The 24474-nt window shown below is 32.5% G+C and overlaps 1 pseudogene; it reads left to right on the top strand.

The window, feature by feature from the left end:
• The window catches only part of LOC129086815 (60S ribosomal protein L7-like 1), a 70832-nt pseudogene extending 47688 nt beyond the window's left edge, over positions 1–23144 (top strand).
• Positions 23145–24474: the final 1330 nt, after the last annotated feature.

The raw sequence follows: 24474 nt of genomic DNA on the forward strand, positions 1-24474 counted from the left end.
GATCATTAAATCTTCACCTCCCTGAACTTCGGATGTCCAAGATGATGTTTATTATCACTAGAAAATGTGTGGGTGTTACCGCAATCCATTTAATTTAGACCATAATGAAGAAGGGGCTCACTTGCTTTAAGCTTTTATGTACTTATTTTTAGAGAGAAGGGAAGGAAGGGAGAAAGAGAGGAGAAATATTTATGTGAGAGAGAAATATTGATCAGTTGCCTCACATACGTGCCCTGACCAGGGACTTCTGTTATACACCCTGACCAGGAACATGCAATTCAGGCATGTTCCCTGACTGCCAGCGAGACTGGCCCTCTTTCATTTTGCAGCATAATTCCCAACAAAGTGATCCTCACTGGTTAGGCCAAGAAAGGACTCTAAAAAAACATTAAAAAATATTTTTTTATTAATCTCTTTGACTTCCTCTTAGTCATCACCAAACAAATACGAGATACCATTGACTCCTCATTTATCTAATGAAGTAACTGTGTAAATGGTTTCCATCCATTTATAAAAATATACACTTTTTGGATCATGCATCTTTTAACAGGAAATTATTTCTGAGCAATACCTCAATATATGCCCTTTAATTCACCATTTTAAAGGTATTTAAAACGGACATTAAAAGAATGAGACTACCTAAATAGTAGCTCTAATTTTTTCCCCCTCTAATGTATCAGATTGCATACCTTACTTTGTAGACCACTGCTACAAAGTGAACTCCACTGTTAGTGAAGTACTTTGTTTTAAAAATAATGTTGTTTAGTTAGTTGAAATTTTTCAATATGACCCTACCGCTCTTAGAATAAAGACGAGTTTTTAACATAGCAAAAAAGTCCTGCAGTATTTGATCTGGTTCAAATACTTCATTTTTTTTTTGTCGCTCTGCTGTCTCCCAGTACATTTGACCAGTGGTGTCCATCAGTGTCTGATCCTCTCCTGTTCCTATCTATTACAAGGTCTTCATCTATTCTGCATAGCGAAATCACATCCTTTTTGCAATCTATAGGATATATTGAGAAGAGGCGTTAGTGGAGACCAGGGGACTGGGTAGGGCATTTCATAATGCTGGAGAGAGATGGTATTGGCCTGAACTGCAACAGGTGAGAGGGATGAATAGATAGAGAGAGACAGTAGATACTGGAAATATTTAGGATATACTAGAAGTGTCAGAACTTGGTAGTTGGTTGAATATTGGTAGTGAAATGAGTGCTGATTTAAGAATGATTTTATATGTTTGGACTTTGGACCTTTTACTTTGATAGGAAGCATGAGAGGATAAACAGATTTGGAGAGAAAAGATTATGATTAATTTTAGACATTCAGACTAAGATTTTTTAGGCCAATAATCAGTTGTGTGCAAGACAGAAGAGATTCTGGTCCAGATATCTGGATTTCTTAAATAATGAGCAGATGAAAATTGAACCTATTTAAATAGGTGTGATTGTTCCATTTGAATATTTCAAATGACAAAAGAAGAAAGGCAGAGACATAAGAAAATAAAGAGCTCACAAATGAGCTGTGGGGGGGTGTCTAAGACATATGAGCAAAAGTGTCAAAAGTGTGAAAATCCTGAAAAGTATGAAGCATGAAGGTCAAAGGAAGTGTTTTCACAAAGACTAGGGGATGAGGAGACAAATAAATATTATGGAGAGGGCAGGTACCTCTAAAAGAGAGAACATATGCATTGGATAATCTAGAAGGACTTTGTGGTGGCTGTAGCGGGACCATGGGCAGTATAGCTATGGCACAGTCTCCTGTAATCTGGTATGTGCTTGTGTATGTGTTATATATGTACATTCTTTATATATATATAATTAAATGCATCTCATTAAATAGGTGAAAATTAGGGAAGATCAAAATAAATGCAGACCAATAAGGAGATAAAGCTGGAGTAAACTCTGTGCAAAAAAATTTATTAAAGCTATTTTTCTTTTGATGACATGTTACAAATTTGATTCTGAGGTCTCAAAAAAAAAAAAAAGACCCCACATATGATGAAGTATAAGATATATACTGAGTCCCTGAGTATACTCTGTCCTTGAGTTAAAAACATAAAACTATCTCAAGGATAAGATATGTAAATAAGTAATACATATAAATAATAAACTGTTTTAAATATATTTATATTTTATATGTTTATATATTATTATAATAAAAATAAATCATTTAACTTTTTAAAAATTTAATTAGTTAACTTATTTTTGTTCCAGAGACTTCATTTGTTACCTTGTGGTAAACCATAGCAAAAATATTATTTTTCCTTAGACTATTCCTCACTGTTAAACACAAGCTGAAAAAGCAATTTTATAACAATAGGTCAGATATTTTAGTGCAGGTTTGCATCATTCTTAGGCTGACTTTCCCTAAAGGGAAATTTGAAATATAATGATAAATGAATGTACCTCCCATATTGTGAGCCATCTTTTTTTGACATTTTCTGTCTCTTGAGACTTTCACCAAAGGTGTGTAGCTGAGATAGTAGATTATGTTCTATGGCAAGAATCTGAAGTGGTTATGCAAGGTTCGTGATTATAGGTAGATTCATACAAACTAGTGGAAAAAAGAAAGGGCAGAGAGGCAGGCATACGCCTGTGCAAATTCAGGAGCCCAAACAGTGACCACTCTGACTCAGCATAGAATTGGATACAAAGACCATCTCTGGACAGCGTAGTCCTCAGAAATATTTATGGATGATTGAGATCCTAACAATCTATGTCAGAATTTATGCATACTCATTGTAGTCCAGAGATTTTTCACAGAAGACACTATCAATTGCTCACCAAGGATGACCAAATCATTCAATTTCCTATTAAAGGTGAGCAGATAAATTTCTTAGAAAATGTATGTAAGTCTATAATTTAGGCTGTTGGAAAGTTATATCATTGTCAATAACTTTTAAGGTAATGTCTGTTCAAAATGTTGATATTATTATTGAGTTATCTATTTGGGGATCCTATGAGATTTAGCCAATTGCCCAATAAAGCTATTCTTGTTGTAAAAATAAAATTATTGTCATAAGCTTGGAGAAAGTGTTTATCCTTAGTAACAGGCAGGCATGCATACAGTTAATTGAAAATGATATTTGACTTATAAAAGTATAAATTAAAAATAGATGATTCCAAATATATATTTTTTTCACAACACTTAACATTATTATCTGACTTTTCAGAGCACTATAACCATAGACATTATCACTCAGGTGATGTTGAAGTACAGATCTTATAAAAGTACCATTTACCAGCATCATAAAAATGGTTCATAAACTTTAGTCATAACCAGTTCTATTTCATGCAGTTGTAATAGAGAAAATTTAATAAAATTTTCAAAAATCTTATATTTCTCTTGATATATGTCTTTAGCAGGTGAAGATGAAATTAACAGGGTTTAATAATGGAATACCTATGCTGAAAGCTCTCTGATTCTTCTTGAAAAACATGTTTCAATATTTTAAGTTATGTTTATTGAACAGCCATATGTTGGAACACCTGAAACAGATTTAGGACAAGGAATCACTCAAAATCCAATATAATTATATTACTGTTCTCAACAAGCAACTCATGTGGACAAGACACTATATTTCTTAATTCATTGATTCATTAATTCATTCATTAACTTATTCATTTATTCCATAAATAGCTAGAGGTGTTTCTCCTGTGTGTCAGGAACTGGGCTTGGTGGAATTCTGCAGATACAGCAGTTAGAAAAATATTTATTTGCTCTAATAAAGGTTATATCTAATAAATCATTTAAGTGCATGATTTTTGGATGATTTTCACGAGACAGGCATGAAAATGTTTTACACAAATTACATTATAGTTTGCTGGTAAATCCTTGAGTAGATATTATGTATTATGCATGTTTTGTTTCTCAGGATATTGAGATGCAGAGAATTTAAGTAAAATTTGCCCAAATGCACATACCTAGCAAATGTCAGGGCTGGGATGGATATTAAATCTGAGTAGTCAGACTCCAGAGTGTTCACATTTTATCACCTGCCATGTCATTTGATTTGAGGGCAAATCAAATAGAGTCCACAACTCCAGAATATTCTCCCAAAACTTGATTGAGGGAAAATGATGTGACAAGAAATTTTGGAATTAGAGAAAGATCATTGGAGGTTGTTCCTCTGAATCTGGAAGTTTTTCCAGATTCTTCCAGAATTCTTCCTGAAAAACTTCCAGATTCAGAGGAACACTGCCACTTTAGTACTGCACTGCCACTTTAGTAAAGCGCTGCCACTTTAAGGGTGTTATTTAATCCTTTTGAGTTTTAATTCTACTCCCTATTAAAATTTGATAGCAAACTGTTCAAGGCAAGGTTTTGGTAGGTATGTGATGAAATATTATATGTGGCATTAGGTTGCAAATTAATGTCAATTCAATTTAAATTCAATATCATCAAGGAAATTGGGTTCTAATTAGAGTCTCTTTTGGAAAAAGCCATATTAAAATGGGGTCTGCAGAATTTGGAGCACTTGAATGGTGAAAAAAAGCACCAAAGGAGGAAATTGAAAGCTATGTTAGACAAACTTCTTACTTCTTATTTTGCTTAAGGATGAACCTGCAAGTGATGCTTAAAATTGTATAGTCCATTCTGTTACAGATGTCTACAAAACTTCAATTTTAATTAAATTACCCTGCGATCCAACATGGGTCTGATATTTGAAGATTTCTTCTGGGTATATTTCTATTCTTTTTTGATGTTTGGAGTGGATTTCCTATTAGGATGATGTAATATCAATCTTCTATGAAGTTCAGAGATCTATAACATAGCTCGAAGCATTTTTCACCCTACAGGACAAAATTAAAGATGAAAGGGGATAGAAGGAGAAATGCTCATTGAAATATAAATATTTCATCTTTATTAATTATTCAAGTAAGTACAATGAATTTTAAAAACATATGAATTGTGTTATGTAAAATCTTGGTATTTCTGATGTGAATGTTTTTCCTACAATTGATGACTTCTTAAGTTTTTAAAAATTATAATGGAAAATCTGTCATTGATATTATGAGTCTTAATGAGATGAATCAGTGTAGGATATCTTTTTAATTAGCTTAATGCAGTGAAGATTATCTCAGATTACAAAGCTTTTGTAGAAAGTGTCTGAACATTTTATATTGCAGAAATATACTGAAAATGTTTACAGAAAACAATAAAGCACTCACATACATTCCCAGTGCACTATTCTTTCATCTTCTTACAATTGCTTAGTCTTTTTATTACTAAAATTCTTTTGAAGACCTGACAATAACAATAACAAAACACCAATACTCAAAACACTAAACTATAAAACTGATAATCAACATAATTTGAGGAATCGGAATGATGCTCTAGTGAAGGCACCTGTCTTAAAAAGAATAAAATAAACAAACAAGTTTTTGTTTTATTTCTGATGTTGCCCAGAAACTTCTTTTGAAATTATCCCCATCCTGAAATGATTTTGTGAATCACATTTTCCATTGCAGACTCAGAAACCTGGGCTCTGCAACTCTAGAAAATGGAACGGGATTCATCTGTGAGCCAAGAAGATGGTTAGTGTCCTTCTTCCTTTGCTACCATGTATTCATAAACACGTAATTCTCAGAAAAGAATTTGGGAGGGCACATGGACCAAGTAGGAGATGAGTTTAAAATTTTCCTTTTGAGTTATAGCTTCTAAAAATAATAGGCTTTACCAGAGGTAAGGGACAGCAAGAATCCATATAATTTCATGTGTAAAAATGTAGTTTTCCAGGTGATAAAAATATGTTTAGAATACTTTTTCAAACTTTATGATAACCCCATTAATACAAAGTAACTACATATCTTTATTATATGCATATTTATTTATGAATCTTACAGGTATGACTTTATTGCAATATATTATTTACATTTTGAAGCAGGTGCAAATAAATCTTTAAAAATATCTATATATTCTATAATGGAGTAAAACTCTTCAAGAATTTTAGAGGAAATTTGATTTAATTTATTTTGTAATTTGAAATTATTGATTAGATGCTTTGAGATACACTGTCTCCCATGCCTGGTTCTAAGGTAACTGAATTTCTCCACATGGTTTTATTATCTGTCATAACTGAAAATGATAGTCCAGAAAGAGACATAGATCCAAATAGAAATAATACTTCAGTGGTGCTACTTAATAAATCAGGTTATTTTTATTTGTCTCTATCCATTACATAAAACAAAAGTTTCATGTAAAAAAACTGTTTGAAAATCTTCCATAATGATATCAAGGAACTTTTCTTAAAAAGCAAATAAAACACATTGCATTTCTGTGTTGTTAAGAAGTAAGTTTAAAAACCACAATAAAACTTCACTAGAAGGACCTTCACTGAATGATTTTGGATAAATCAGAAATTATTTTTTTGTTAAGTGTGCAAATGTGACTCCTTATAGGTTATACAGTTGCTTTGTTTTTGGGGTAATAAATCATTTAAAACAGATTATCAAGCCTTTGTAACCCTTCATAAAATGGGCTTCTTTTCTTAAAAATAAGTTACTTTCTCATTTGGAACCAAAATGTCACTTTTGACTTAAAAAAACAGATTAGATGAGTGTTTTTATTTGCAAATATATCTTCTAGGAATTAAGTGGTACATAAACTATGAAGGCATGTCAAAAGGACACCAGAGCCAACCTGAATGAATTAAATTAGCTGAATTACATAGTGATTATTGTTGTAAGCAAGAGTCACTGATGAATGCCAAAATCAGTAGGCAAAAATGGCAGGAGAAAAATCATATCTGCACAACCTCAAAATAAATGAATAAAGTAACATTTATCCATTACAAAGGGAAGCTAAGTTTATAGTGGAGAAACTTGGCAGAAATCATCTAAACTAGGTGGTCAAAGTCAACCTCACCTGTAGTAAGACAGATTGACCTTGTGTGTTCATCCTATACTGCACTGAAAAGACACAACATCACTTCTCTGTATTTTTGATAAAAATTCATAATATTATTCTAATCACAAGAAAACATAAGGCTAACCCTTAGTTAGTATTTAATCAATCAATTAATTAACTTAATTAGTTAATTAGTATTAACTAATATTTATTTTAAAATGTCAACATCATGAAGAGCAAAGAAAAACTGAAGGAATATTCTAGATTGGCAGAGACTAAGTAGACATGAAAACTAAATGCAGTGTGAGATCCTAGATTGGATACAGGAACATAAAAATGGTAAAATTGAAAGAAGGTGAAATTCAAATAAGATCTATAGTTAACACTACTGTACTAATGTTTATTCAATTTTTTGATAATTATACTATTGTTATATAAAACACTAATTACAATGATGTTGAGTGAAGGATATACATGAACTCTCTGGATGTTTTTCTCTTACGTGAGTCTAAAATTATTTCCAAATGAATACTTAAAATATATCCTCTAGAACAGGTACATGCGAAAAAAAATGAAACTATACCACCTTCTTACACTATACACAAGAAAAACTCAAAATAGTTGAAAGATTTAAATATAAAATCCCAAACTTTTTATAAAATACTTAGAAGAGAACATAGACAGTAAACTCTAACATTGCTCTTTTTTTAACTTTTATTTTTTAATCTTTACCTGGAGACATTGTCACTTTTTTTTTTTTTTTTTTTTTTTTTAAGCGAGAGAGAAAGAGAGAAAGCAAAGGAGAGAGAAACATCGATGTGAGAGAATTGATGGGTTGACGTCACACACATTCAGACCTGGGATCTATGCTGAGACCCAGGATCGCATGCATCTGGATTGGGGGTCGCATGCACCTGTACCCAGGTGAGGGATGAACCCATAACCCAGGTATGTGCCCTGAACAGGGAAACAAACCTATAACCTTTTGTCTATGAGGTGAAGCTCCAACCATTGAACCACACTGGCCAGGGATGGCATTACTCTTAGTAATATTTTTTTTTCTAATATATCTTCTTAAGAAAGGGAAACAAAAGAAAAAAAGTAAATAAATATGACTATACCAAACTAAAAGCTTCTGCACAAAAAAAGAAAACTATCAACAAAGTAAAAACAACCTACTAAATGGGATAAGACATTTACCAATATATCTCTGGTAAAGGGGTAATATCCAAAATTTATAAAGCACTCATATAACAACAGCAAAAAACAAGCAGTCCAATTTAAAGATGGGCAGAAGACCTATTTTTTAAGAGCACATAGTGATGGCCAACAGACATATTAAAAGATGCTCACCGTCACTAATCATGAGAGAAAGGCAAATTAAAACCACAATGAGATATTACCTCATGCCTGTCATAGTGGTTATCAATAATAAGCCAACAAACAACAAATGTTGGCAAGGACTTGGAGGAAAGAGAACCCTCTTGCATTGTTGGTGAGTTTCAAATTGGTGCAACCAGTATGAAAAACAATGTGAAGATTACTTCAAAAATTAAAAATAGAACTGTCTTATAACCTAGAAATTCCTCTTCTGATAATATATTTTAATAAATCAAAAACACTATTTTGAAAAATGAATCACTATGTTTCTTGCAGTGTTATTTACCATAACAAAGGTATGGAAGCAACTCAAGTTTCTATCAATAGCAACTCAATTGGATAAAGTTGTGGTACTTATGAGGTTTGTGCAGGAAGTATCCAGCCATGTAATATGAGAAATAGAGACATTTATTGAAGAAGATACAAGATAGAAGAAACATTGTTCATAGAACAATGATGTGTCAGTCCCCTTCAAAGTAGACACCTTGGGACATCATATAGTTCTTCCAATCACCATCAGCTTCCTGGTCATATTTTTCTGGATCTCATTGATGGTCTGAAATCTCTTCTCTTTCAAAGGTGATTTTAATTTTGGTAAAAGCCAGAAGTTGCAGGGTGCCAAATCTGGGCTGTAACTGGACTGAGTCACCTGGGTGATTTGATGTTTTGCCAGACTCTGCACGAGACATGATGCATAAGTGGGCATGTTGTCGTGCTGAAACTGCCAGTCACCAGTTGCCATAGCTGAGGCCTTGTGAATCATGTGAATAGTTTCTGTGGAGGAATGGTCAAGCCTAACAAGAAAAATTAATGCAGATTCACTGCTCTACTTGCTCAGTCATTTTGGATGTCATGGCCACACAGTACACATGCTCACTCAAAGGTGTCTACCGCCCCCACTGACTAGTAGAGTGAAGTTGTTCATGTTCACACATACTCATTCCAGTCCAGTCTCCTTGGCTGCCAAGTTACATTGATGTCATGCAAACCACTCTCATTGTATTAATAATGGCTGGACTTTTTCTGGACAGTTTTCATATATACAATGAAATATTACTTGATCATAAAAAAGAATAAAATCTAACCATTTGCCACAACATGGATGGACCTAGAGGACATTATGCTAAGTGAAGTCAGACAGAGAAAGTCAAATGCCATATGATTTTGTCTATATGTGGAATCTAAAGAACAAAAAACAAGTAAACAAACCAGAAACAGACTCATGAGTACAGAGAACAAATGGAGGTTTTGCAAGATGGGAGGAAGTTGGGGGGCTGGGTGAAAAGGTGAAGGGATTAAGAAGCTACACAATAGCCATGGGTATGTAAAGTACAGCATAGAAAATATAGTCAATAATATTGTAATAACTATGTATGGTTTCAGGTGGATACTAGAATAATCAGAGGGATCACTTTGTAAATTATATAATTACCTAACCACGATGCTGTACACATGAAATAAATATAAAATAATATTGAATGTCAACTGTAGTTGACAAAAAGGTGAAATTATATCTTAGACAGACCAATATTCATCAGTGCTAGAGCTTGGTGAGTACATCCTTGTCTATTTTGGTTTGGGCTAGATACATCTGTGTAATATCAAGGTCAAATTAGCATATAAACTTTAAAATATGCCAGTACCTTCTGCAGGCAAAGAACACAGCCACCTGTGTGCCAGGCATTTAAAAATATAAAACCAATATGTGCTTATTATAGATATATTGGAAAGTAGAGAACATATGCAGTAAAAATAAAAAATAATGAACAGTCCTACCACCCAGAGATAACCAATGTTTGCAGAGTTGTCTTGGAGTTGATTGTGTGTATTTGTGCAAGCATGTGTGTGTACATATATTCATCATACTGTTCACAAATTTCTGGTTCCTGCTCTTTTTTAACAGTGCAAAAATGTAAGAATTTAGTCATTAAATGTTCTTTGTGAATCTAAACAGAAGCAAAACAAAGAAAAAAAATCCCGTAGGTAGAATATATGTAGATTCCTGTCAACAGAAAAAAGGAAGGCAAATTTGTATCATGGATCTTTGTTAAATTAAATTTTAAAAGTACAGCTTATTTTAAGAGTGTTTTATGAATTATACTATGCCATATCTGTTGAACTTTGTGCTGTACAGAAGATTTTTATGTTCATCCATATTTCATTTCAGAGTACTATAGAAATTTCCATATTTAGACAATCTTAATTTTATAAACTTACCTATGTGCTGTGATAACCTCTAACACTTTGTACCTTTCTCACTTCTTTATTCTTGTAATATCTTGACTACTAATGAATTTCACATATGTTACCATTTTGTGTTGTTAGCCTAGAACAGTTCTATTAGTTTCAATTCACTCTATTTATAGTTAAAAGTACCCCATTTTTATCATAAAAGTTTTGATATCATTAATGAAATAAATTACTGTTGAGGATGTATTTCCACTGTAAATCTTTCTTTTAGTGCTTATAAAATATAGTTCTTTGTGAAGTCTATTACTGAAATTTATGAATTGAATACCTTAAAGAGAGCCATGTTAGAAACCTTTGTACTTTTCATCTGTAAAGCAAACCTTCCAAAATTCATCATTTGCATTCATACTTGTTCTTCTAGTCTTTAGCTGTGTTTCCTATGACTCTTCTAATAGTATTCACTAAAGAAATAATACATCATCATTTGTCACCACATTATTTTCAGTGTATTATTTCTGCCTCTATTACAATGGCATACAAATCAAGAGTTTACCCAAATATTAAAGTTTTTTGTCTTTTGCTACTTATTATGTAAGAATTTGCAGGAATAGCTTCATGATTTTAACCAAGTTGAGTATCAAGTTAACTTGGAAATTGATGATTGAATTACCAGCTTGATCCTAAGGAGCTGAGTAGGTTGATAGATCCCAACTACTCCAACTGCTTCACATGGCCATAAGTATCTATCTCCAGCCTTGATATATGTTCAGGGAAGGGTCCCTCCTAATGATAAAACAACCTCAGAGGTTTGGTCATCTTCTCTTCAGAATATATGGTCATCATTGCTTCCTAATAATGAGGCAGATGAAGAACTCACACTGGTGGTAGAAGTGTCAGCTTGATCATTTTTCCCATTTCCTCCTGTTAGTATTATTAATATTTATCTTTACCTAGAAGTTTCTGCCATTGCACTCTGGCTATGCTAGTTTCTGTGATATTTCCATATGTGGGAAACTCAACTGCATTATTTGTCACACTAAGACTTTGTTTGCATTTTTCCCTAGAAAGAAGTTTCTTTGGCAGAATGTTTACACATCTTATCTCAGTTTTTGAGATTTGGATTTAACAAGGAGATTGCAAAAATCTATAAATTTATTTGACCATATACTTGTATTCTCTTCTATAAGTTTTATTTTTAAAACCCTCAAAGATGGAAAATTTCCTTTCAGAACATCTTTGTCTTTGCATTCCATTCCTTCTTGTGAACTTCTCGATATTCACAAAAAATGTGAGCAACACTGTCAAATCCCACATCAAATATTAATAAATCTTAATTTATTCCCTACTTTTTAAACAGTAAGTATAAATTGTAATATTGTCTTTAGAACTCCAGTGTAATATCTTTCATACCTCTTTTCCTGAGTACTCATACTCTACTTTGTAGAAAAATGGTTTAGAATGAGTAGTCCAGGAAAGAAGGAGAGCCTCTTTTTGGCAGTAGAAAGAGCACATTTATATATGGCTCATAGTAACTGAGAACTGAATTAAAATCTACACTCATTAAATAGGACTTCAGCAAATTTTGTGAGAATTGATAAACACACCTAGCTTTTAGAGTGCTTACTCCAAGTACGTTAATGTTTCATTTAGTTAATTCTCATAGTTAAGATATATATTTTTATTTATCTCTTTATACAACTAAAGGGGTAAGGAAGTGAAACAGATGAGAAAATCATAAAATAGGGTATTGAGAAAATGGCCAAGATCTGTGGCCCGAGTTCAGATGAGCTCCTGTTGGTAATACTACGTCTGGCTGCTTCTGGAACATTCATGGAGAGATGAAAAGCAGTCAGAGTAAACTAAACTAAATTTGGACACATTTTTCCTTACTAAAGGAAATGAAAAAATATATAACCAATGAAAATATCCTAAAATACAAAAAAAAAGTTAAGGATGATTATTTATGTAAGGAGGTCAATAATAGGGGAATGGGAGGTGAACATTTAATCCATTTATTACCTTCTGCTCAGTTTGATATTTTCATGGAGGTTCCAAATTCTCTTAATTTGAAAAAAAATAAATTTGGGAGAGACAAATAAGGTTGGCTTTTACAGTAAATCTTTTGTTATATAACATAGCTTTGGAAGTGTTAGGAATTAAAATGAGCCATTTAAACATAATTAATAATATTTAGGCAAATTTTCTTTATTTGCTGGTAATATTATTGCCTATATTGTACCAAACAAAAGAGACTTTAAAAATAGGAATTTACAATTTACCAGCATAAGTAATTAGAAATAATTTTTCTAACTAATTATTTTTCTTACATGCCAATGATAATCAGTTACATGTTATGAAGGAAAAAATATCATTCACAGTAGTTGAAAAAATAATTAAAGATGGAAACAATTATAAATACATTTAGCAACAAATCTGTCAAAACTTTTGAAAAACCAAAGAATATTTTACTCAGCTAGGGTCATAAAACAAAGTTAAAAAGTATGGAGAACTAACCAAGCATTGGTTTCAACAATATTGGAATCACTTTACATGTTTGGCACAATCCATTTTATACTTATCTTCTTGCATTTTTGTTTGTTTTCTGCTTTTCCATTGTTCCTTATTGTGGATTTTTTTATATTTATTAACATAGTGCATATTCAATTGCTTCTGTTTAGTAAAGTTTTATCATTTTTATAGCAAGAAAAACTAACACAGATGGTTTAGAAGGATATTCATTTCATTGAATTATATGTTTCAAGACGTCTAAGATAATAGGATTACGCTCCATTTTATAATACATAATGATACGTAGTGTCATTACCATATTGTTACAAAACTTTTCTTTTGGAAAAAGAATAATGATTTGACAAACTGACTAAAAACTCCTTGATGTTTTATAAGTAAGACCAATTAGAAAAGTATACCCACACGCATAAAAGCACAAAAAAAGCACTCTTATCACTCAGAAAACATTGCCTATTTTATTAATGACTATTAGAAATACACTTACAATTACACTTATCATTTAGAAACACAGCTAGCTTAATTGATTAAACAAAGCTCAAAAAAGGGGGACGAAGGGTAAAACACCTAATATATATATTAGATATATATTCGAATATGTACAAATATATATCTAAAAATGATTAAAATTTCAGATAAACTTATAAATGTATAAAGTGATAACTGAGTACAAGCTATGTATAGACATGCATTAAAAAAGACGACAAGCCTTCAAATTAAACCTGGGTTGATCCCTGACCCCATTATTTTTGTCTCCCTACCATTGAATTCCCTGCCATGTGAACACCCTTTTGGAAAGGCTGAAGAGCTCAATAGCCCCTGCTGGTTGTTGACAGGCTTACATTCTGCTGTTCTGGGGACTAAATGTTAGTCCCAAATTCCTTTACCCCTCTCCTCTTATTCTATAGTTCTCTGCACCTCTAGAAACAGTAGCCATCCTAGAGAGGATGCCTTTCCAGAAAAGAGGCCTTTCCAGATAGAAGCAATATTGCAGGTGTGAGCAGTGGGAAGAAATCCCAAGAATATCTTGATTTTGCAAAATGACAGAATCTTCACATTGCAGAGAGTGCTTGAGGGTATAGTTTAAATGTGTTATTTTTAAATTAAAGGTCCCTGACTCATAGACAAAGAGTAGGATGACAGCTAGCGGAGGTGAGGGGGTGAGGGGTTGAGCAAAAAGGAAAAAGGACTCATGGACTTGGACAACCGTGTGCTCACTGCTGCAGGGATGGGTGTATAAGGGGACTAAATGGTAATGGAAAAAATAAAATAAAGATTAAATTTTTAAAAAGTCCCTGGAGTGTTTTTGAGACACCCTTTAGGTGATGGGGATGATTAATAACAGATTTCCTCCAATAACTAAGTCACCAGATTTCACTTGACATTACTAACTCTTTCCCCTCAAAACAGCAAATAAATAGTCTTTTGACTTCATTGCTGTATTTACTAATCTCTACTTTTCTCTTTCCCCACTGTATCTCACACAGTTTTCCTGATGACAACAATTCGTACCGCATGGTGCCCACTTCTGGAGGGCCGCAAGGTCAAAACTGCTTTCCCAATAATACTGAAATGTCTTTTTCACTCATTCTTTCATGTGTGTCGAGAGAGTTATGCAGAGGCTTCATGGCATGAGATATCAAAACCCAGTTAATACAGAAGCAGATAGGAGAATCCAGAAAACAGACATCAAAGAAATTTACAAAAGTGCAAAACAATGTCACTCTTTTCATAGTTAATTGCTTCAGAAGACACAGGCATTTTCACTAAAATAGCTAACTTTTGTTAGTGTATAATGAATTATACGCTTATTTAAAAATGAAATTCAATGTAAATAGTTTTAAAATGTCTGTTTTAATTTGTTATGTGGTAAATAACAATATATGTAACTTATATAAACAAAAGTTCCTTAGAGTTCTCAATAAATTAAAGAGTATTAAGGTATCACCAGATGAAAAAAAAAAACTTGGGAATTACTGCCTTGGGTTATTTCCCACTGCTCCTGAGTGAGAGAAAAACACTTGGAAATGTGTTATAGTCATAGAAGAAATACAGTAATTAATTAATACACATTTACTAATAAAACTTAAATATATGCTTAATCTATTACATTTAGGATCTGTGAGGAGTCATCTTGTTTTATTTTTTTTTACTAGTCTATCCCCAGCAGGGTGTATTATTTTGGTTAATTTGCTTCACATAACTGGTTGTTAACACCCTATTATGTGAAATGAGATTAGTCCTGCCAATTTCAAATACTTTTAAGTAAATAATGAATGTAAAGTCTCTAATGTATGCTTGAGAGATAATAAATGCTCAAAATGAAACTCTGGATGATGGGGTAGAAGTCAGAAGGACGGTGATAGTAAGGAATATGATGGAGATAAAGCAGTAGTAATACCAGTTATTGTTTTAATTTTTTATTTCCTATGTAAGATGCGTAACTCAAAGTACACACATCTTAGATAGAGCTGAAAGACTTTGTACATATGGGGTTACTCCCTTATCATCACCTAGGTTAAAATACAATTTTTTTGTTTTTGTATTTAAGTACAACATTTTGTAGAGTTTCAAATGCCAAAAATTCATTGTAAAATAAATTGTAATACTCAATTTGGTAAATTAATGCAATAAAATGGTAAAAATATGTAATATACAGCAATATTGAACAATGATATAATTAAATATTATTTGTGCAACTAACCCTTTCTGCGCCATTAGGTCTTGATTCAGAAATTAGTTTTATATTAAAAATTAGCTTATTTCCTGACCAGCCTTTGTAAAGTTTTAATTCTTGCTCTTATATTTTATAGCATCCTTCCCTTAATCCAATAGCTTTCTCTTCTGCACTTAAACTATATAATGTAACATGCAATTGACATAGCTGTCATTCTCATTGTGTGTCTTCTCCACTAGAATGAAAGCAAGTTGAACGAGGGCAGAGTAGCTTATTTATGCTTTTGTCCTCAGTACCTAGATGATGTGACTTAGTCATTGCTCATTAAATACTTGCAAATTACATGTTAAAAGGCTGATGTATTTTAAAAATATGGATAACACAATTGTAAACTTATAACCACATTATAATGATAAGTTTTAAAATATTAATATTGTTGAGAAATAAGATAAATAAAAACAGGAGATGACAATTTTCTTTCTTTTTATATATTTGTTTGTTCTGGATTAAAATCAGAGAAAAGCATTAAGAAAAACATGAGAGGGAAAGCAAATAACATGATTTATCCCTGTTGCTGTCTGACCTTAGAATAACTGGTGATAAAAGCCAGTTGGACAATTAATCCATATGATTTGTCAGGTTTACACAATATAGTAATATCTTAACCTCTCAATGCTTCAAGATCAAATATATTTCAGCTGACCTTTTGGAAATTTTTTTTCCTCCATAAGTAAATATCGAAGGACAAGAACTTGACAATTTATGGCCAGTACAGATGGAACTGTTGCTGAATTCTCCTATAGGCTATGAGAAAGCCTAAAATGTACTATGTCAGGAATTTTGATAAATGAATACAGAGATCAAATAGATAAATTTATAAATTAGAACTGCTCTATGAGGTTTTGACATACAATAGGAACTATTTAACAACAGGGGATGGAGAATGTCATGGTGAGAAAAAAACATAGACTTACCGCAAAGGAATAGATCTATGTTATTGTAAAACCCCACCCATTCATTGGTATGTGAGGACGCAGACCCACAAGTCATCTTCTTCTATAGTTTTTTTCCCCATAGATGATAGATACCTATACTTTTATATTAACTCTTAAAATTTTAAAAATTTAACATCTAATTTAAATATAAAGTTACGTTTAGTTAACAATTCACAGAGAAAAAACAAACAAAAAACAAAAATACGTCCTAAACCTCAAATGTGATCAGGGCTACCCGTTTTGACTTCTGGTTGCATTTTCTTTTTTAATCAATGTTTAGTCACACACCCATGTATGTATTAAATGTCCTTTCAGGTGAGCACAGGCTCAAACACAGCACACCATTCTCTACCGTTGTATTATATTATTAAGTAAATATATTCACAGACTTCAATTATTATTTTAGGGGAAATTTTTGTTATTTTTTGCTTTTAATTGCTCTTCATTTCAATAGAGCTCCTAAATTTTTTTTGGCAGCCTCTAACATTTTTGTCAGGTAGCGAATGATACAGTTTCTCTTGAAACAAATTCTTTAAACAAAGTGAAGAATACTACTATCCTAAATTTGTTTTTTTCTGATGTTCAACTTTTATGTCACATTTAAAAAATTAGTACAAACTTACAATTTTGAATCAATTTAATCCCATATTTCTTTGTCTATCTTTATAGAACATCAAGAAAAAGTAATTATATTTCTTATGCATACATTTAAATTCCACTTGAAAACACACATTGCTATCACTTAGTCTATCTGATTCTTTCTCTTTTAATAACAGAGCCAATTTTCTAGCATCTTAATCATTTCCATTGTTTCTTTCTGGATAGTCTCCAAATTATCTGCATTCCTGAACTTGTAGAGCTTACGAAAGAGCATAATCTATAGAAATAATTAAAGCAAGAATTAAGTATTGCTAAATTGTCTTTTGACAGTGATTGTGAAAGTCTATATTTCATAAAAAGGATGTAAAATGCAGTAATTTTTTACTATCCCACACTTGCCCTTCACCTTTAGAGTTACTATCTATTTAAAATAATTTGATACTTTGGAATAGCAGGAGTTCAGAATGTAGAGTACTTAAGTTGAAAATGATGAGGAAAGAGAAATGCTTAAGGTATGGGTGGGGGAAACTCTTTGTCTCTAATAATCAGAGAACTTCTACGAAGCAGAGAGGATCATCCCTGGTCACAGGTCGATGCTTTTCATTCTTGCTTCAACATCTTTTATGTATGATTACTCAGATGTTTATTGTGCACCTTCAATGATGAAAAACTTATTGCCTTCCAAAGCACTCCATTCCCTTCTTAGTTAAATGAAAAGACCAGAAACTTTTTTTTCTCTCATAATTTGTGCCTTTATCTTTCTTCTGGCAAGTAGCACCCAGTGAGTATGGAGCAGTTAGGATTCGAACCCAGGGCTTTATTCTAGAACCCAAAGTTCTTTACCACTGAGTGTTGTTGTATTTTACAAAAATACCACAGTACCTTAGACATCTTCTATACATTCCACAATAGACATGCCAGAAATTAAATAACTCACATAAGCCCAGGCAGACGTTTTACATATATAAGCCTACATAACTATTGGGAAACCTTAGGCTTTCTGGCCTAATCTTGCAATCATATATTATCAGTGTGCCCACAAGAATCAGAGAACTACTTGGGACTTCATAAATTAGTAATCTGGAGACAATTTACTGACATATTAAATCTATCTAATTAAAAAGAGTACCTCTTTTCATCATCCTTATCATAGATTAATCAATGGGGTGATTAATGAAAACAAAATAAATCAAAACTGTGTTGATTTTTTGAGGGTATGAATTGCTTGTTAATTATATGACTTCCTATCAAAATCATTTGATGTTGGGAGATGTAAAATAGGTATATAGTTGAAAGCATAATATTTAATGGGCTCAAATTTATTTTTACACTGTATGCTATAGAAACAAAGACATAGGAAACAAAGTATTTTATCAATATAGATATTTTGTAAACAACCAATATTTTTCTTGATCAATGAAACCTATAAAAGATGTGCATATTGACCCTTTTCTAATTTATAATGTTATTGTTTAATTAAACTGTAGCTTAATATTTGTAATAACAAAGTAAATTAATTCCACTTCATGTAACATTTTGTATAAAATCCTAAAGTACACGACTTTAAAATATATTAAATTTTACATTTAAATTATAAATTAATAATTTAACTTCAGATGTTATTTAAATGAATGTGATTAGTTCCAAAACATTTATTAATATATTAATATATTTCTAAATGAACAATATAAATAATCTGGCCCAATTTAACTCATATTTTACTTTATAAATATTTGAAATAGATTTGTGGTAAAGTATTTCAGGAGAAGAAAAATATATTATTTCCTGGAAAGAAAAACAATGTTTAATAAAAACAAACTGAAATAGCACAAAAAGTGTTATTTGGTCTTGGCAGGCTTTATTCTACTGTGGGTTTCATGCTTTGGGAATAGGTTTCAGGCCACTGTAAAAATATGGTAGGTTATTTCCACCTTTTATTTTTTAATCATATGCAACACTTCAGGTATGAAAATTATTTATCTAAAAATACTAATTGGACTAAACTTCTCTCTGTAACTGTTGTAGAGCAGCCTCTTTTCTTGACGACTTTTTGATGACTACCATTTGTGCCACTATGTATTTTTAAATTATTTTTAAGTAAATGGACAAATTATTATAGATTATTTGTATAATGAAAAGCAGTTAATAATTTAAGTCAATCACCAGAATAATAAGATGGCCATAACTTTCTAATATTGGGAATAAAATGACCCTATATGAAGTGCTTGACTTGTATTTCCTAGTTCACACAGGACACAAAAGTTACCCCTCTCTTGTTTGACCTTGGTAGGTTTACAGTTACATGAATAAACTACAGCAAGTGCCTGGAAGTCAGAGAGCAGCTAATTTGGTTGGCTTCTCATAGCCCACAATTCTCCAGCAGTCAATGATACAATCACAGACATTAGACAACAAGCGAAGCAACTCCTGTTTTGAGGCAGAGAAAAATAAGCTGCCACAAATGCCTCACAACTTTATTATTGCAATTGATCACATTTATGAAGACCTCATAAAGTTGCAAACAGTTATAATACAAAAAGGCAGTTATAATACAAAAAGGCAGTTATAACAATGCAAAATGGTCTATCATCTCCTCTTGATGACAACTTTATTACTGCTGTGGACCAATATTGTACAGGGGAATCTAGTAGCTATAAGTTATTTTGAAGTAAAGCAGCACAGCAGGCTGGAGTATTACTGTGTAAAATTTATTTTTTATGAGACACAATAATTAAATCAAACAGTTACCAAAATGTCTGGGAACAACAGGATCTATTAAGATATCACAATAGGGACATCTTCTTTATGTTCATTGGGAACGGCAATAAACATTACTACCTGGGTATGAAGAAAGGCTCTGTGACTCATCCTTGGATGGCCTACAAGTCACTGTCCAGGTGACTGGCAAGGATGGAATTTAATAATTCTCATGGAGCTCAATAAAGTGTAAAACTTAAGAGCCTCTAGCCACGGAAGGAATTTGGCATTCACCTGTATCTAATTATGATAGGAGGAAAAGTTTTTAATATTACATGCAAAATACTCTCTCTTTATTCTCAAACACTTATAGCTCTTTATTAAAGCAGGTAACAAGCACAAGAAACAAAAATATAATTAATTTCTTTAGAAACTTTCTTACAAAAACTCTGTTATATCAGTGGGTTAACTAGATAATCAGAATGTCACATGTCAGTTTCAAGTATGTTGCTTCCCCTTCAGATCTATGTGCAGGACACACCTTAGAAATTATCAAATTCCTTAGATTGTACTAAATTTGAGTCTCTAGTGCTCTACATCTTCTCTTAACTCTGGAATTATTTACATTTTTTATTACTGACTCAAAAATATTTATTAAATGCTTCCCCCTGGCACCTACTCAGGCCAATGAGTGGCAAAGGCTGTGGATGGTGCTAGCCCCTAAGGTACTTCATTATCCTGGGAAGGTTGCATTTTATTTGCTCACACTTTTGTAATTAAAAAAAAACCCAAACATTTAAATAATTCCTTCTCAATTATTCCATAACTAGAATCTTAACTGATAAATGTGTTTATCTTTTCACATTAGGACTTTGTGTTCTACCTGTCAGATTGAGTGGATTTCTTGTCACATATTCCTTATCCTCAATTTCTTAATCTGGAAATTAAAAAATATAAAAGTGCTAACTAAAGGTTCTGAAGTTAAATGAGATAATACATTTAAAGTACTTATCATACTGCCCAGCGTGTCATAAAGTAAGAGGAGAAGACTTTTCTTTTTAGATGGAAATTTACTCTTGCTGCCTATTCCTTGCATGATCCTTAACATCAAGAGTGTTTGTCATTGTTTTGATCTCTTACTACTTTGGTGAGCTACTCCCATTAAACTTTAAATTTAAAGCCCACCTGCCATTTCACAGTAAGGTATCCTTCTTGTAATATCTGATTAAAATTCTGAATGTTAATGGCCGAAGAAATGAATCTGACCTGGAATTCTAGTACTGATAGATATTTCCGTACATCTGGGTCTATGTCTCTCTCTTTATCCATATTTCTATTTATGACTATATCAATCTATATTTAAAAACTGAATATATAATATTATATTCATATTTAAATAAATAACCTGGAATCCTAAAACTGATATGCACACACACACACACACACATATATTCCATTATTTTTTTGTCTTTTTATTGAATAAAATTAAAAGATTATAATTTTAGCAGTAATTTTTAGGTGTTTAAAATTTTATTATTTTAGCCAAGATCCTTTTTTCTTTCTTCTAAACATTTCTCAATTAGAAAGCTATTGAATTTGCGCATGTATTATGTAATTTTTCACTTTATTGCAATTATTTAAAATTACATATAATTTTGACTAGAGTTTTCATTATTTTTAATATATAATGTTTATTATATTTTTTCCATCACCATTTAGTCCCCTTATATTCCCCTCCCACTAGCAACCACCACCTTGTTGTCTATGTCCATGAGTCCTTTTTCTTTTTGCTCAGACCCTCCACCCCCTAACCTCCCCAACTGTCATCTGTTCTCTGTCATTTAGGACTCTGTTTCTGTTCATAGAAACAACATATTTGTACATCTTTATAATACAGAAAACTCTGTCCTAACATTTCCTTTTGGATTATCTTATATATTGTTTTGTGGTGAATACAGTGAATCTTCAAAATAGTGATACTTCTCTTCATTTATTAGTCTTTATTTTTCCACAGGAAATACTCTGCTTACATTTGGACAATTTCTTTGGTCCAGTTTCTCATCACATGAGTGGCTTGTGTTGAAAATATTGTGTGATATTCCTGTATCTAATCCAATCCAATCTTAGTTTGTCCTAGTGAGCACAAATCTGGTACAGCTTTGTTGAAGTGCCATGTTGTTTGCCTTTCTCAACATGACTCTTAGAGTGTAAACAAACAAGGTGCATGGAAATGGATGTTTCTCAGGCTGCATTATGAACAAGAAAGCTTTCCTGCTCTTTCAATCCTATTTGCAACCCCAATTATACAGACTCATATGTCTCCCTTTGCATGGAGTTCAACCACTAATCTCAGTTTAAGAGGATTTGAGCACTGTGTCCAAAATCACACAGTTAGTGATAAAGCAGTCAATAAAAGCAGTATAATGCATAGGACAGAAAGTAGGTTTTAGGAGTAATAGCATTGGAAAGTTGGTGGAGGAAGAGCAAAGAAAAAGATCCCTTTGGTTACAAAAAAATGTCCTGAAAAAGAGGAAGCCTTATCAGGCCCTCAAAGCCACCCAGGCAAAGCAGGCATTTCTGGAAAAAGAGGAGCAGAAAAAAGGAAAAGATATCAAGTTTAGTGACTAGAGGGGCTCCTACAGGATGCCTGGTGGCAACAACATGAGAAGATGCACCTCAGACTACTTGACATGAAAACTCATGGTTTGGCAGTGCCTGATGAAGAGCCCTTGGCCTTTGTTGTACACATCCAAAGGGTTAATGGAGTTAAATTGTACAGATGACCATTGCAAAGCTTTGTCTGAAGATTTTCAGTGGTGTCTTTGTCAAAGTGGCCCCCGCCCACAGACCGCAAACCATAAAAACACTGCGTATAGTGGAACCTTATGTGAAGTGGGGATATCCAAATACTCAGATTTGTCTGGGAACTTATCTTGAAATATGGACAGGCCAAGTTCAAGGGTAAAATCATCCCTTTGACAGACAACCTGTGATTAAGGAGCACCTGAGGAAGTTTGGTGTCATTAGCTTGGAACACCTCATTCATGAAATTGCCTTCCCGGGGAAGAATTTCCAGGTGATTTCAGGGTTCTTAGGTCCTTTCCAGCTCTCAGTGGCCTGTTGGGATACCAAGAATAGAATGAGCTTCCTTAAGGAAATGGAACGCATCAGTGAGCTCACCGGGCTATAGAGATGAATGCGTCAGTCAGCTCATCTGACAGCTGAACTAAACGCAGATTATCTGAAAGCACAATGCCTGAGAAACATGTGTTATTCAGTATCTTCAAAGAAGGTTATTTCCTGATGTATCTTCAGAAACTGAAGGGGAAGAGTTAGGGAAAAGATGGTGATGTCCATGGCAGGCACTTCCTGTCACAGCCCAGTTCCAAAGGAAAAGTCCAGTGTGTTTTCCACACTGGTCACTGCTGCCGCCTTTGAAATCAGCAAAGGATTCATGTCATGAAGGAGGAGCATTTAGAAGAGCACAAAAAATATAGGCTTTGGAAATATAAAATTATTATATTCTTGCTTTACTATTATTTGATCTATTGCTCAAATGATTCAGTAATCTCTATAGCTCAGTTTTTGTAATTAATAATAAGAAACATTAAAAGTATATTTACCATAAGTGACTATGGTATGTGCCAACTGAAACAATGCACATGAAAATCTGCACAAATGTTTTTTCTAGCACATGCTTTTCTGTCTCATCATACTGCTGTCTCCTTTTTTCATTTATTTATATATAAATTTTAAGTACTACCAGTCTTAAGCAAATAATCACTTAATATTGATATTATTTAAGTCATTGCAATTTAATATATTACCCATCTTAATATTTCTCTTATGGAATAAAGAATAAAATTCTTTATTTTATTTATGATGGATTGTCTGATACATTTAAAATTTTTTTATTTTGGAAAATCTATTCAGTAAAATAATACTCATGATATTGGAACCCTCTCATTTCTCTCACTTTCTCTTATGGCTTTCTTTGATTACTTAATTTTGTTGTAACCTGAATTATTTAATCTCAAAAACTATATTGAAAGAGTATACATTTTTATCATTGATTTTACCAAGCAAAAAGTGATTATTTATGAAAAAAGTATAAATTGCTAGTATTCGGAAAAATATAACATGGGCCCTGACTGGTGTGGCTCAGTGTATTGGGTATCATCCTGAAAACCAAAAGGTTGCCAGTTCGATTCCTGGTCAGGGCACATACTTGGGTTGCAGGCCAGGTGTCTAGCAATCAGTGTTTCTCTTGCACATTGATGTTTCTTTCCCTCACTTTTTCCCAACCTCCACCTCTCTCTAAATAAATAAATACATAAAAGAAAAACCTTTAAAAAAATAACATGGACATACAAATTTTGTTCTATTTTTATTTGAACTTGATAATATAAAATGAACTGAGCATTACCAACTGTACCCATCTTTAAACTGCCGTATGGAAACATGTTAATTGATAAATATTAATAAAAACATAAAAGTTATTAAGTCAAATTACATTTTTTAGAATGTCTTTGTTCTTATTTTGGGAACTAATTATATAAA

The sequence above is a fragment of the Pteronotus mesoamericanus genome, unplaced genomic scaffold (assembly GCF_021234165.1).
Source record: "Pteronotus mesoamericanus isolate MK-2021 breed Mesoamerican mustached bat unplaced genomic scaffold, CSHL_Meso_final scaffold_45, whole genome shotgun sequence".
In the NCBI taxonomy this organism is placed as follows: domain Eukaryota; kingdom Metazoa; phylum Chordata; class Mammalia; order Chiroptera; family Mormoopidae; genus Pteronotus; species Pteronotus mesoamericanus.